Source organism: Equus przewalskii, chromosome 4 (genome assembly GCF_037783145.1).
Source record: "Equus przewalskii isolate Varuska chromosome 4, EquPr2, whole genome shotgun sequence".
NCBI lineage: Eukaryota > Metazoa > Chordata > Mammalia > Perissodactyla > Equidae > Equus > Equus przewalskii.
The window spans coordinates 20,992,697-21,005,082 of record NC_091834.1 but is presented as its reverse complement, the minus strand read 5'-3'; the positions used below and the strand labels follow the sequence as shown (position 1 = coordinate 21,005,082).

The following is a 12,386-nucleotide window of genomic DNA, read 5'->3' as shown; positions in this document are numbered from 1 at the left end:
AACAGCAATCATGAAAATACGTTGTTATCCATTGCTCGCTGAATTGTGATGTCCTCTGGACCCGATATGTGGTGGGCAAGCCGGGAGGAGCTGCTCTTGTTACTGCAGACATTTCTCTGCTCTGTTGTTTACCTAGGCTCTGTATCTCCATGCCATTGTTATTCACAAGTGAAAACAAAAAGTTTTGACCTCTAATGACTATTTTATACTGTCCTTTATAAGGGTAAAACTGATTTGTTGTTGTATACAATTAGAGAAGATTGTCCAGGAACATCTGTCTTGAAGACTGGTACTTGAATCCAGTTCCTATTTTCTCTTTGTATTTTCTAAATTTTATTTTTTAAATTAACGTGGAATCAAATTGCCTTCTTTGGTGTCCAGTTCTGTGAATTTTAACACACGTGTGCATCTGTGCAATCACCACTGCAATCAGAATGCAGAGCAGTTCCATCACCCCCAAGACTCCCTGGCGCCATTCCTTATCAGTATCAGTTGCTCATTTATTTTTATTGCTGAGTGGTATTCCATTTTGTGGATCCACCCTAGTTGGTCTACCACTCCACCCCATTGAAAGACATCTGGGTTGTTTCCACTGTTTTGTGATTGTGTATTGAGCTGCAATAAACGTTCCTGTACAGGTGTTTGTGTGAACTTTAATTTTCATTTCTCCACAGTAAATAGCCGGGAGTGGGATTGCTGGGTCATGTGGTGTGTGTTTATGAGAAGCTGCCAAACTGTTTTCCAGAGTGACTGTACCATTTTGCATTGTGCTACAGAGTGACAGTACCACCAGCAACGTTCGAGACTTCCAATTGCTTTGTATCCTCATCAGCGCTTGGTAATTTCAAGATTTTTTCTTGTAGCCATTCTTGTAGGTGTGTAGTGGCATTACATCATGGTTTTAACTTGCTTTCGGCTAATGATGATGAACATTTTTCATGTGTTTATTTGCCATCCATATGTTTTCTTTGGTGAAACCTCTAAGTCCTTTCCTGTTTTTAAATTTAGATTGTTTGCTTATGTTGTATTTTGAAGGTTCTTTATATAATGTGGCTACAACTCCTTGGTCGTATATATGATATGCAAGTATTTTTCTCCTGGCCTGTAGCTTGTCTTTTTGTTCTTTTGACAGTGTTATGGAAGAGTGGAAGTTTTTAATTGTGAGGAATCCCCCTTTTTTTTGTACTCCATGCTTTAGACGTGCTTTGGGTGTCATGTCTAAGTACTCTTGCCGAACCCCAGGCCATGAAGATTTTCTTCTATGTTTTTACTTTTCCATTTAGCTCTGTGATTCATTTTGAGTTAATGTTTGTGTGGGCTGTGAGATTTAGATCGAAGCTCTCCTTCTCCTCCTCTTGGCTACCATCTTCTTTTTCTTTGGGGTAGGATGTCCGGTTGTTCCAGCACCATTGTTGAAAAGATTGTCATTTTTCTATTTAATTGCCTTTATACTTTCCTCAAAAATCAGTTGACCCTATTTGTGTGGATCTATTTCTTGATTCTCTATTTGATTTATATCTGGTCCTTCACCAATACCATTGATTTATAGTCTTTGTACATTTATATTTCTATTGTTTTATAGTCTTGAATATTGTAGCTTTAAAGTTAGTCTTGAATATTGTGGCTTCATAGTTAGTCTTAAAATAGGATAGTGTGATTCCTCCAACTTCTTCTTTTTCAAAATTATTTTGGCCATTCTCATTTCTTTCTATTTCCATGTAAATTTCAGAATCAGTTTGTCTATATCTACAAAAACAAATCATGCTGGAAATTTGATTGAAATTTTGTTAAATCTTAAACCAATTTGAGTCTTCCATTCCATGAACATGATATATTTCTTCATTTACCTAGGTTTTCTTAAATTTCTCTCATCAGTGTTTTGTCATTTTCAGCATATAGATCCTATTCATGTTGGCTAAATTTATACCTAAATATTTTCTGTTTTTGGAGCTATCATAAATGGTGTTTTAAAATTTCAGTTTCCAGTTCATTGTTGTACAGAAATATAATTCGTGTGTTGATGTTCTCTCTTGTGACCTTGCTAAACTCATTTACTAATTCTATAAAGTTTTTATTTTGGTTTTATTTGCAGATTCTTTGGGGTTGTCTGTGTATGCCTAGAAATTATTCTTTTATTCCCAATCTTTATGCTTTTCATTTCATTTTCTCTTCTTATTGCACAGTGTAGACTTCCAGTGTGAGGTTGAATAGGAGCAGTGAAAGGCTACATCCTTGCCTTGCTCCCCATCTCAGGGAGAAAGCATTCAGCCTTCTGCTATTTAGTGTGATACTGACTGGAGGTTTTTTGTAGATGAAGCTCCCTTCTATTGCTATTTTGCTGAGAGTTGTTCATGATGAATTAGTCCAAATGCTTTTCCTTGTTTCAGTTGATATGTTCATGTGGTTTCCCTTCTGGAAACGTCAGTGTGGTGAGTTACATATAATGATTTTCAAATATTAAAGCAGCTTTGCATGCCTGAAATAAAACCCACTTGGTTGTGGTATAATATTCTTTTTATATATTGCTGGATTCTGTTTGCTAATATTTTTGAGGATTTTTACGTCTGTATTCATGTGGGATATTGGTATGTAGTTTTCTTTTCTTGTGATATATTTGTCTGATTGTGGCATCAGGATAATATTGGCCTCATATAATGATTTGGGAAGTGGTCTCTGCTCTTTCATTTTCTGAAAAAGATTATGTATAATTGGTATAATTTATTTATCTTTCTTAAATGTGTAGTAGAATTTGCCAGCGAAACCATATGGACCTGAAGATTCCTTTTGCATAATGTTTTTAACTACAAATTCAAATTTTTAAGTAAGTATATTTGGGTTATCTATTTCATCTTCAGTGAGTTTTGGTAGTTGTGATTTTTGAGGAATTGTTCCATTTCATGTAAGTTGTTGAATTTATGTGCATAGATTTATGCAGAGTATTCCCTTAATATTCTTTTAATGGTTGTGGTTTCTGTAGTGATATCTTCTTTTTCATTCTTCATATTACGAATTGCTGTCTTCTCTTCTGTCATTCTTGTTATAAGTTTATCAATTTTATTGATCTTTACAAAGAACCAGCTTTTGTCATCGTTTCTCTGTTTCATTTTGTTTTCTCTGCTCTTACCTTTATTGTTGCCTACCTTCTGCATGATATAGGGTTTTTTTTCTTTTTCAGATTTGTTTAGGTGAAACTTAGATTATTGATTTGAGATATTTCTTTTCTAATATAAGCATTTGATGCTATACATTCCCTTCTAAGCACTTCTTTATCATCATCCCACCAATTTTGATGTTTTCTTTCACTTAGTTCAAGTCCCTGAGACTTCCTCTTTATCCCATGGATTATTCAGAAGTATATCATTTAATTTCTAACTACTTATAAATTTTATGGTTATCTTTCTGTTACTGATTTCTAGTCTAAATCCGTTATAGTTAGAGAACATGCTTTGTATGCCTTCAATTCTTTTTACATTTGATAAGGTTTGTTTATCACCCAGCAGGTGTTCTATCTTGGTGAATATTCTATGTACACCAGAAAACAATGTGTTTTCTGCTATAGTTGGTTGGAGTTGTAGAAATATCAATTAGATCTGATTGGTTGATGGTGTTTTTCATTTCTTCTATATCCTTGTTGATTGTGTATAAGTTATATTGATTGCCACGAGAGAAGTGTCTCAAAATTTAACTGTGAATTTGTCTATTTCTCTGATCAGTTTTTGTTTCATATATTTCAAAGCTTCATTGTTTGGTACATTGAAGTTTAGAGTTATTATGTCTTCTTGGTGAATTGTCCATTTTATTGCTATTGTCTTTGAGTTGTCTGATATTTCCCCTTTGTCCGATATTGGTATAGCCATTCCAGCTTTCTTTTGATTAACATTTGCATGCTATATTTTTTCCATCATTTTACTTTTAACTACCTATTTCATTATGTTTAAAGTGAGATTCTTGAAGATAGCATATATTTGAATAATCTGTCTTTTAGCTAGTGTTCAGACTATTTGCATTAAATTATTATATCAAATCAATCTATTGCATTAAACCATTTACATGAATGAAGAATATTGATCTATAGTTTTTATTGATATTTTTGGATTTAGGCCAACCATTTAATTAATTTTTTCTCTGTTGCCTGTTTTGTGTTCAATTAATTTTTTCTTTGTTGCCTGTTTTGTGTTCCTGTTTCTCCTTTCCTGTCTTTTGAGTTGTGTGAAAATTTTTAGTATCCCATTTAAATTTTTCTATGTGGTTTTTAGTATACCCTGTGTTTATTTTTATGGTTTTTGTAGCGATTGACCTATGCCAACTTTTCGCAGTCTCCTTAGAATCAATACTTTATCATCATGTGGAATATAACTTACCATCATATAGGTACCATCCATGGTTATGTGTTACATCTATATTTTAAAGAACTCAAGAAGAGAAGAATAGTCTATTATGTTTGCCAAGATGTTTATCATTTCTGTTGCTCTTCAGGTTCCAAATTTCCTTCTCAGATCAATTCCATTCTCTCTGAAGAACTTATTTTAGCGGTTTTTAAGACCAGTTCTGCTGGCAATGAATCCTCTTTGCTTGCCTTCATTTGGGAATTTCTTTATTTCACCTTCATGCAGGAAAGATATAGTCACTGGATATAGAAATCTGGACTTAATAGTTCTTTTCTTTCAGTACTTTAAAACTCTTTTTCTACAGCCTTCTAGCAATTATAGTTTTTGTAGTCCTTCAAATCATCTCCATATAAGAAATGTGGATTTCTCTGGTTGCTCTCAGAATTTTTTTCTTGTGCTTAGTTTTAAGTAGTTTGATTAGGACATCTATGGGTGTAGGTTTCTTTGTATTTGTCCTGTATAGGGTTTGCTGAACTTTTTGAATCTGTAGGTTTATGCCTTTTACCAAATTTGGGGAGTTTTCCGCTATTGTTTCTTGAATTTTTTTTTTTCTGGATTATATTCTTTCTCCTCTCATTCCAGGACTTTGTTGACATGCATGTTAGACCTTTTGGTGTTGTCTTATAGGTTCCTGAGTCTGTGTTTATTTTTCATCAGTCATTTCTATTTATGTTATTCAGATTGGATAATTTCTATTGATATGTAACTCAAAATCAGTGAGTTTGCTTTTGAGCCCATCCAATGAGTTTTTTATTTCAATTATGTATTTGCAAATCTAAAATTTCCTCTTAGTTCTCCTTTATATCTTCTATTTCTTTGCTGAGGTGTCCTCTGTTTCCATTCATTTCAAGTGTGTTTCCTTTCACTTCTCGGAGTGCTTTTATAACAGTTGTTTAAAGTTTTTATCAGACAATTCCAATATATGGGTCATCTTGTTGTGGCATCTGTTGGTTGCCTTTTCCCATGTGAGTTGAGATTTTCCTGCTTCTTCATATGACAAACAAACTTGGATTGTTTCCTAGACATTTTGAATATTCTGTTATGGTATTTTGGATTTTATTTAAATCTTGTGAGAATGTTGACATTTTTATTTTATCAGGCAATTGATTCAACTGGGTTCATGGTTAAATTTCTGCCAAGCTTTCCATGATTATCGTTTCAGTGTTAGTTCTGCTTACAAAGCCTTTACAGTGCTTTCAGATCTTTCCCATGTTTGTGCTGCCAGTGGCCAGTCTGGGACCTGTGTGGTGGTCTGTCTCATAGTTCACTTCTCAAAGTGTATGATATGCTCCCAAAGGTCAGATCCACATATGTGTGGCATTGTCAGAGATGCCATCAGGAGTTCATAAATGACTTCATGGAGTGTCCTGGGCTCCTCCTTTCTCTCCAGTCTCTCCAGTGCTATCTGCTTCTCTAAGCTTCTGCTTTGATTCTCCAGCCAGAAAACTGGGGCTTTATTTACCCTGCTTTGAGATGTACTTCCTGTGACTGTCCACTTCTGGGACAAAGTAGCAGAAGAACAGAGAGTGGAAAAAGCAGTGGGATTTACTCCCCTCTCTTAGGACATCTGATGGGGGGGAAGAGGGTTCCTCTGTCAGAGTTTCAGTCTCCTTTGGGTCCCTGCTGCTGTCAGCTCCTCTGCCACTGCAGGACCGCCCGGGGACTGGGCTGAAAAGAACAGAGATGAGCATACAGGAGAACCCCTCTGTTCTTTCTGAGCATTAGGAGACCCCTTTCCTTCTCTTGGAGCTGGCGTGGAAGGGCTTTTTTCTGGGGCATGCTCTGTCTGTTCATCCCTTTGTCTTGTGTAGGGTTCAGGCTGGATTGAGTTCAGGACTGGAAAAAAAAGGATAAACTTAGCACAAGTTTGGGGGTATTGTGAATTCTGGTCTTCATCCCCAATTCACCTGTTACAGTTTACTTCTCAGAGTCCTCAAGTAGCTGATACTTGCATTCTGGCCAGAGTTTATGGCTTCATTGAGATGGAGAGACAGGGAACAGTGTGTTTATTTCATCTGAACATTTTCCTTTTTCTTTTAAAATGCGTGTGCCTGTTACATCCAAACAATGGAATATTATTCCACACTAAGAGGACATGAGCTATCAAGCCATGAAAAGACATAGAGAAACCTTAAATGTATATTACTAAGTGACAGAAGCTCATCTGAAAAGTCTACTTATTGTGTGATTCCAACTATATGACATTCTGGAAAACATAAAACTATGGAGATAAAGAGATGAGTGATTGCCAGTGGTTAGGGAGGAGAAGGATGAATAGGTGAAGCACAGATGAGTCTTAGGGCAGTGAAACTAGTCTGTATGATACTATAATAATGGATACATGTCGTTATACGTTTGTCTAAACCCATAGAATGTGCAACACTAGGAGTAAACCCTAGTGTATACTGTGGGTTCTGGGTGATAATGAGGCTACTGTAGGTTCATCAGTTGTAACAAAGGCACCACTCTGTTGTGGGATGTTGATAGTGGAGGATGCTCTGCATGTCCAGGGGCAGGAGGTATATGAGAACTTTCAGTACCTTCTGCTGAATTTATTGTGAATCTAAAACTGCTCTAAAAAATAGTCTATTAGAAAATGCATTGCCGAAGAATCTCATACTAAAATAATTGTAGGGCCTGATAAATATAGTTGAAGATTTTAGGCAGTTTATTTAAAAATAGGAAATAAAAGTATCACAGAAAGTGTGAGGCACTTTTGGAAGTACCTGCAGTATATGCCACACATTTCTTTTTTGTAGTTAGGACATGAGGGTTAATTAGTTTCTTTCATGCATTTTCTGGGCTATATATTCTTTATTAGAATGAATCGGGATTTAGTAGATAATTTTAAAGACATGAAAACGTCACAGTTTAATTTAGAATTTAAAATACGTACCATGCCTTTCACATAAAATTGTCATGTGACCTCTCAATAAATTACTGGGTTTTTAAAAAGCTAAGCCTTACAATTATTAGCCTCTCAGTGCTGGGCTGGTACACAGGGCGGGGACTGCTGGTAATCTGAGAATGACAACAGCTGTACCATTCCTAGCAGACCACAAGTGTCTGGGAGCAGAGTGTTTCCCCCGCAGGCCGCATGTTGCGTGGGCACAGGGATTGGTCAGAAGGAAGCGTGGGGAATCAACATGCTCAGCATGTGCAGCAGCTTGGCTATTTCTGTGATTGCCAATTACCTCCAAATTGAAATCATCTAGAAAAACAGACGTCGCATGTGGAGAGACTTTTTTTCCCGGTCCTATTGATTATAGCTGTCATTTCATTTATTATTTTTGCTGTTGTTTGCTTTTGGGAGAATAGCCCATGGAAGAGGCTGATCTGTAATTTACTGGCTCTGGTGTTTGGAATCATGGCTCTGTCTAATTATAGCACCGCTGTCCCCTTGTGTGGCTGGAAGGAGGGTTCATGAGTGGCCATAAATGGGAGTACTGCTGGTCTCTGCTCTTACTGTGCCTAGTGCTCAATTCAGTTTATCTCCGGATCAAATTTACCCTGTTTGCCATGCATGTGTGTGGGAGTTTCTGTGAATGTGGAGCTTCTAAATTTATTTATCATTTGATATGGGTATTTATGTTCTAGTATTTGTGGTGCTGGCACTCCAGGTCAGCCCCCGTGTTTTTAGTACAGAGATATGATTGTCCTTTAGAAGTCCCTGGGGACCATGCTTCTTATGTGTCTGTGGTGCATCTCTTGTAGGCACAAAGAGGAGAGCAGTACATAACATGAAGCTGATCTGCTCTATAATGTTGACAAGTGCATCCTCTCCCACTTCTCGAGTTCCTCAGAGGCAGTTTTGGAATATGGCTGGGAGTGCAAAAAGCATTTTGAGATTCTGGGTAGGAAGGAGATAATCTGTCTAACCATCTGCGATCGTTTATTGACTGCTTATGTATCAGCTCTAGGCTCTGTGCATTCACAGGACATTATTGTACTGAGTTCTTATAGCAACCCTGGAAGGGTGCCATTGCTATCACCTCCATTTGACAGTACAGAGGCTGTAGTGAAGCAAGAATGGTACATCCTGTATCTGTCCAGCAGTCCATCCATCCATCAACATCTCAGTCCGTCCATCATTTCTCCGTCCATCCATCCATTGTCTGTCCATCTCTGATTTTTTATTAGTTATATACACATAGATCACTGAGGTGAATTAGGGCCACAGAATCTTTTTTTTTTAAATTAAGGATGACTGTGCCACAGGAAAAAAAGAAAAGGCCACATACAAAGTAAAAAAAAATGTTTTTTATCCAGAGAGAAAAATTAAAAACACTTTTCACTCATTAGAATTCTAAGATTAAAAATGTGACCATAACTCTTACTTGGGAAAAATTATTTTAAATAAAGTTTCTCAAATTCTTCTTAAATGTTTATATTTTATACATCTGAATAATTAAAGATATACTCCAACTCCACTTGGAATTGAATTCTATATTTAGTAAGTGGGGATGCAGGCAGGAAAGAGAAAGAAAGAGAGAGGGTCATTCCATGAAATGTAGGAGGAAGGGAGAAGGACCAGAGGTTGGAGAAGGACATACAAGCAGACAGAAACAGAGGAACCGGGGGCCAAGACTCAGTAGAGACCTGACAGAAGCCCAGGGCGGGGAGAGGGGTGAGGGTGCTGGCTCCTGTGAGGAGTCTGCAGTATCAGACAGAAGTTATCCAGTATCATTGTGTGGTTCAATAGTCCTTTCTCCATCTTTTACCAATATAGTTTTTAATTTGTTATTTTGGGATAACATTAAATTTACGGGGAAGTTACACTATTACTACAAAAAATTTCCATATACACACTCAGATTCCCCAGTTATTAACATTTACATTTGCTGTACCCTCTCTCTTCCCTCCTTGTATTCATGTGTATGTCTACACATGTGCGTACACACACATGCATAGACTCATGTACACACACACACACACACACACACACCTCTCAGAGCAGGACACACACATTCCTGGGTTCACCCCATGCCTCCCAGTCCAGCATCCCTGCCCCATCCCAGCCTTCCCATTCTCCATATCGGTGACTCCATTCTCTGACACCGAGAACCTGGCACCCAGTATCCTCAATATATTTACTTATCAGTTTAATCTCCCGTGTATAACCCACCACCTCTTTGGCCATATAAATCAATACTTTCTCAAGAAAAGGTAAATGAGGAAAGGAAGGAAAGTGTCTCTTGTAAAGAAAATTTTATTTTCCACTGAAACAAGGAAGGTTGTATCCATCAATGAAGGTTCAAGAGATTTTAGAAGTTTACCTTGGGACTTAAGAGTTTTAGTAGGTAGAGCAACTTACATTGAAATAAACATTCTATTTCCATATTTAAAAAAATAATAGCTTTTTTGGAGATATAATTCTTATAGTGTACAGTTTGCCCATTTATTTCCGTGAAGTTTTAAGATAGAAGAAGCCTCCATGTAATTTCAGGCCAGAGGTGCATCCTTATAAGCCCAGTTACTGGCTCGCTTCCCTCATCAGCATCCTTAGGGGGCAGTAGGTTTAATCATCTCCCCGTGTGAGGGTTTCACTAGTGACATTCTCCAGGGAAATCAGGGCTAAGGATGGCTGGGGTGGGCCGCCTGGGTCTATACGCTGCCTGTCTGCCAACAGTGAACCTGGCCACTATGGTGTGGAGGCCTAGCTGCTACTGTCTTCAGGTGTAGCCACAGCTTGCAAGCTGTAGGGGAGAGGCATGGGCAGTTCTTGGGCCACAGGACTTGTCGAGAGCTTTGCAAGCACAGATGTAGCAGTTTTTGACTCAACCTGACATTTGCTTGGATCCCAGGACATCTTTGGCTGTCATGGCAGCAGAGAAGGCCTTGCCCTGGGCAGTAGGGTTTCCTGCCTTAGTTTGGCCCATGGTCCAGCCTCCTGGCTGCAGCCCTTGAAGAGGTTGATAATGGGGCCTCACTGGAGCTAGACAGGAGGCTTGTGGTATCATCTCTGTCAGGCCCTCACCATCTCAGCATGGTCAGCACTCCTAGATGGGTGTCCGTGACTTTGGTGTTGCATTAGCCACTCATGGTCTACAGTGTCATCTGTTCCACTTTACAACTCTTATCCAGCCAGGGTTACTCTTTATTATAAGCCTCCCAGGACCCCCTCTCGCTTGTATGCTGAAAGCCAGGCTCTTTCCAGGGCTTGGGAACCCCTCCCCTGTGGCCCAGTCACCTCAGGGGCTGGTCAACACCAGAGTCCAGCCCACCCCTTCCCTCCAGCTTCACAAAAGGCACTGGGAAATAGAACTGGAGGGACAAAGGCAGGCCTCCCACCTGTGGCCACCTGCGTGAGTCACTACATGTGGGTGCCTCCCACCTGTGCCCCTTTCCCAGAAGGACCCCAGGGTCCCGGACTCCCAGGCAACTGCAGCAGGACAAATGAGCAATTCTGCTTTTTCTGCCAATGGAGACTCCAGCCTCCATGTAACAATGACTTTGAATGAGAAAAGGAACATCTTATCACAGGTTCGAAATGTATTGTTCATGGGTGCTGGCTGTCCAGCCCACATCTGTGTATGTTAATTAAAACAGATTCCTTAGAATTCCTATTTTATTGTAACCAAAAGGAAGTGCACATCTTCATTTATGAGCTTTGTGATGTTGCTGGATATTTGTTTCTTCAAACAACACTCCTCCCAGTGTTTATCGCAGTAGCTTTTATTTGTGGAAACCAAGGGGTGTTTCCTAGGAAAAAGAACAGGGCTGACTGCTGTTGAAGAGTCAATAAGATGATAAAGCCTTCTTTATTGAAACAGAAACCCACAAAGCCCTAGCTGGGCAGATTAGAGGAAAAAGAAAATAGAAGTGGGGAGACCTGGAGCTACAAAATGTAGTTAGGCTTCAAAAACACTCTCCTCAGAACAAGTGGAGATGGTTGCTTTTTATTTCTCGCTATGAGGTAACAGCTAGAAGGAATTTCTGACCTCCTGGATGATTGTTTTTACCTTTGTCCTGGCCAGGTGGTGATGCCTGAGGGAGTCACAGAGCTCCCAGCTGGTGGAGGAGCACGTGGCTGGTGAGGGACCTCCTTCTCCCAGGGCCTTGGTCCTGGCAGCCTGGGCCCCCAGATCTTTTATAAGTTTCCCGAGTAACTCTAATGGGTAACTGATAGCTGAGGACATCTCTTCCCCGCCGTGGCATCTCCCAGGCCTTTTTTGGTAAGCTACTCCTGGATTTGGGGGACACTTTCTGTTTTTTTCTAGGCCTTTCCTTGCATAAAGGCACATCTCATTTCCCTGGTGGAGCCTCGCTGCCCTGCCCACCCTCCCCACAGCTCTGCTCTGGAAAGTGGGATGGCTAGTGGGCATGGTGCCACTGGGACCAGAACTCTGGAGCAGCCTGGCCTGTTGGATGTGGCCCTGTGGACACGGGGATTCCCAAACAAACTAAAAAAAATTCTCATTGTGAAAAGGGAATTCTGAACCTGGACCCTGAGAACTTTCTTCAGTTTCACCTGGTGTTACCGGTAGAGAGAGAAACAAATAGTAGGTTCAAGGGAATTTGTGTTCAAGATCTGGATACAAGTTTAGCTTTGTTCTGGCATCTTCCCAATGTCCCACAAGCCTTGTCCTACAGCTAGGGCAGTCCCGGATCTTGGGCAAACCTGGACCTTCTCGCATTGTTCCACTGTGGTGTCTCCCTGGTGCTCTCATGCATCTGGAGTGGAATAAACATTTTGTTGTCCCACGTGCTTCCTCTCTCCACCTGTCCTGGATCCTTTTCCCTTCTCTTCATTCTTGCCTGCATCACTTCTCACTGCTCTGTCACTCAAGAAGCTGGAGGTTCAGGCAGTAAAGAGTTTAATTACGCAGCCAGATTATTTTTACTTTAATGTGAATATTGGTGTTTCCTATTTCGGGCAAAACCAGCCTATATAAAAATGCAGACCTGAAAATCAAGTCAAATTATTTGTGTTAGAGAGTAATTCTTTCTAATAAAAGTATCTCAGAAGTCCCTTGAAAACCTGATGTTAGAGTGGCA

At 39.4% G+C, this 12,386-nt stretch overlaps 1 protein-coding gene across 12 annotated transcripts in view; it reads left to right on the top strand.

Annotated features, from left to right (window-relative positions):
• Positions 1-12,386, top strand: part of COBL (cordon-bleu WH2 repeat protein) — a 277,967-nt gene that overhangs the window by 26,344 nt on the left and 239,237 nt on the right. For 3 of the 12 annotated variants that reach the window (XM_070615631.1, XM_070615625.1, XM_070615617.1), the window contains exon 1: positions 715-838. The exons of 5 other annotated variants lie outside the window; for them this stretch is intronic. The gene's annotated coding sequence lies outside the window, so the exon portion shown is untranslated. Of the gene's footprint in view, positions 1-674; positions 839-2,174; positions 2,430-12,386 lie in introns of those variants that run through there. 4 more of the 12 variants (XM_070615621.1, XM_070615618.1, XM_070615622.1 and 1 more) reach the window with 4 other exon arrangements.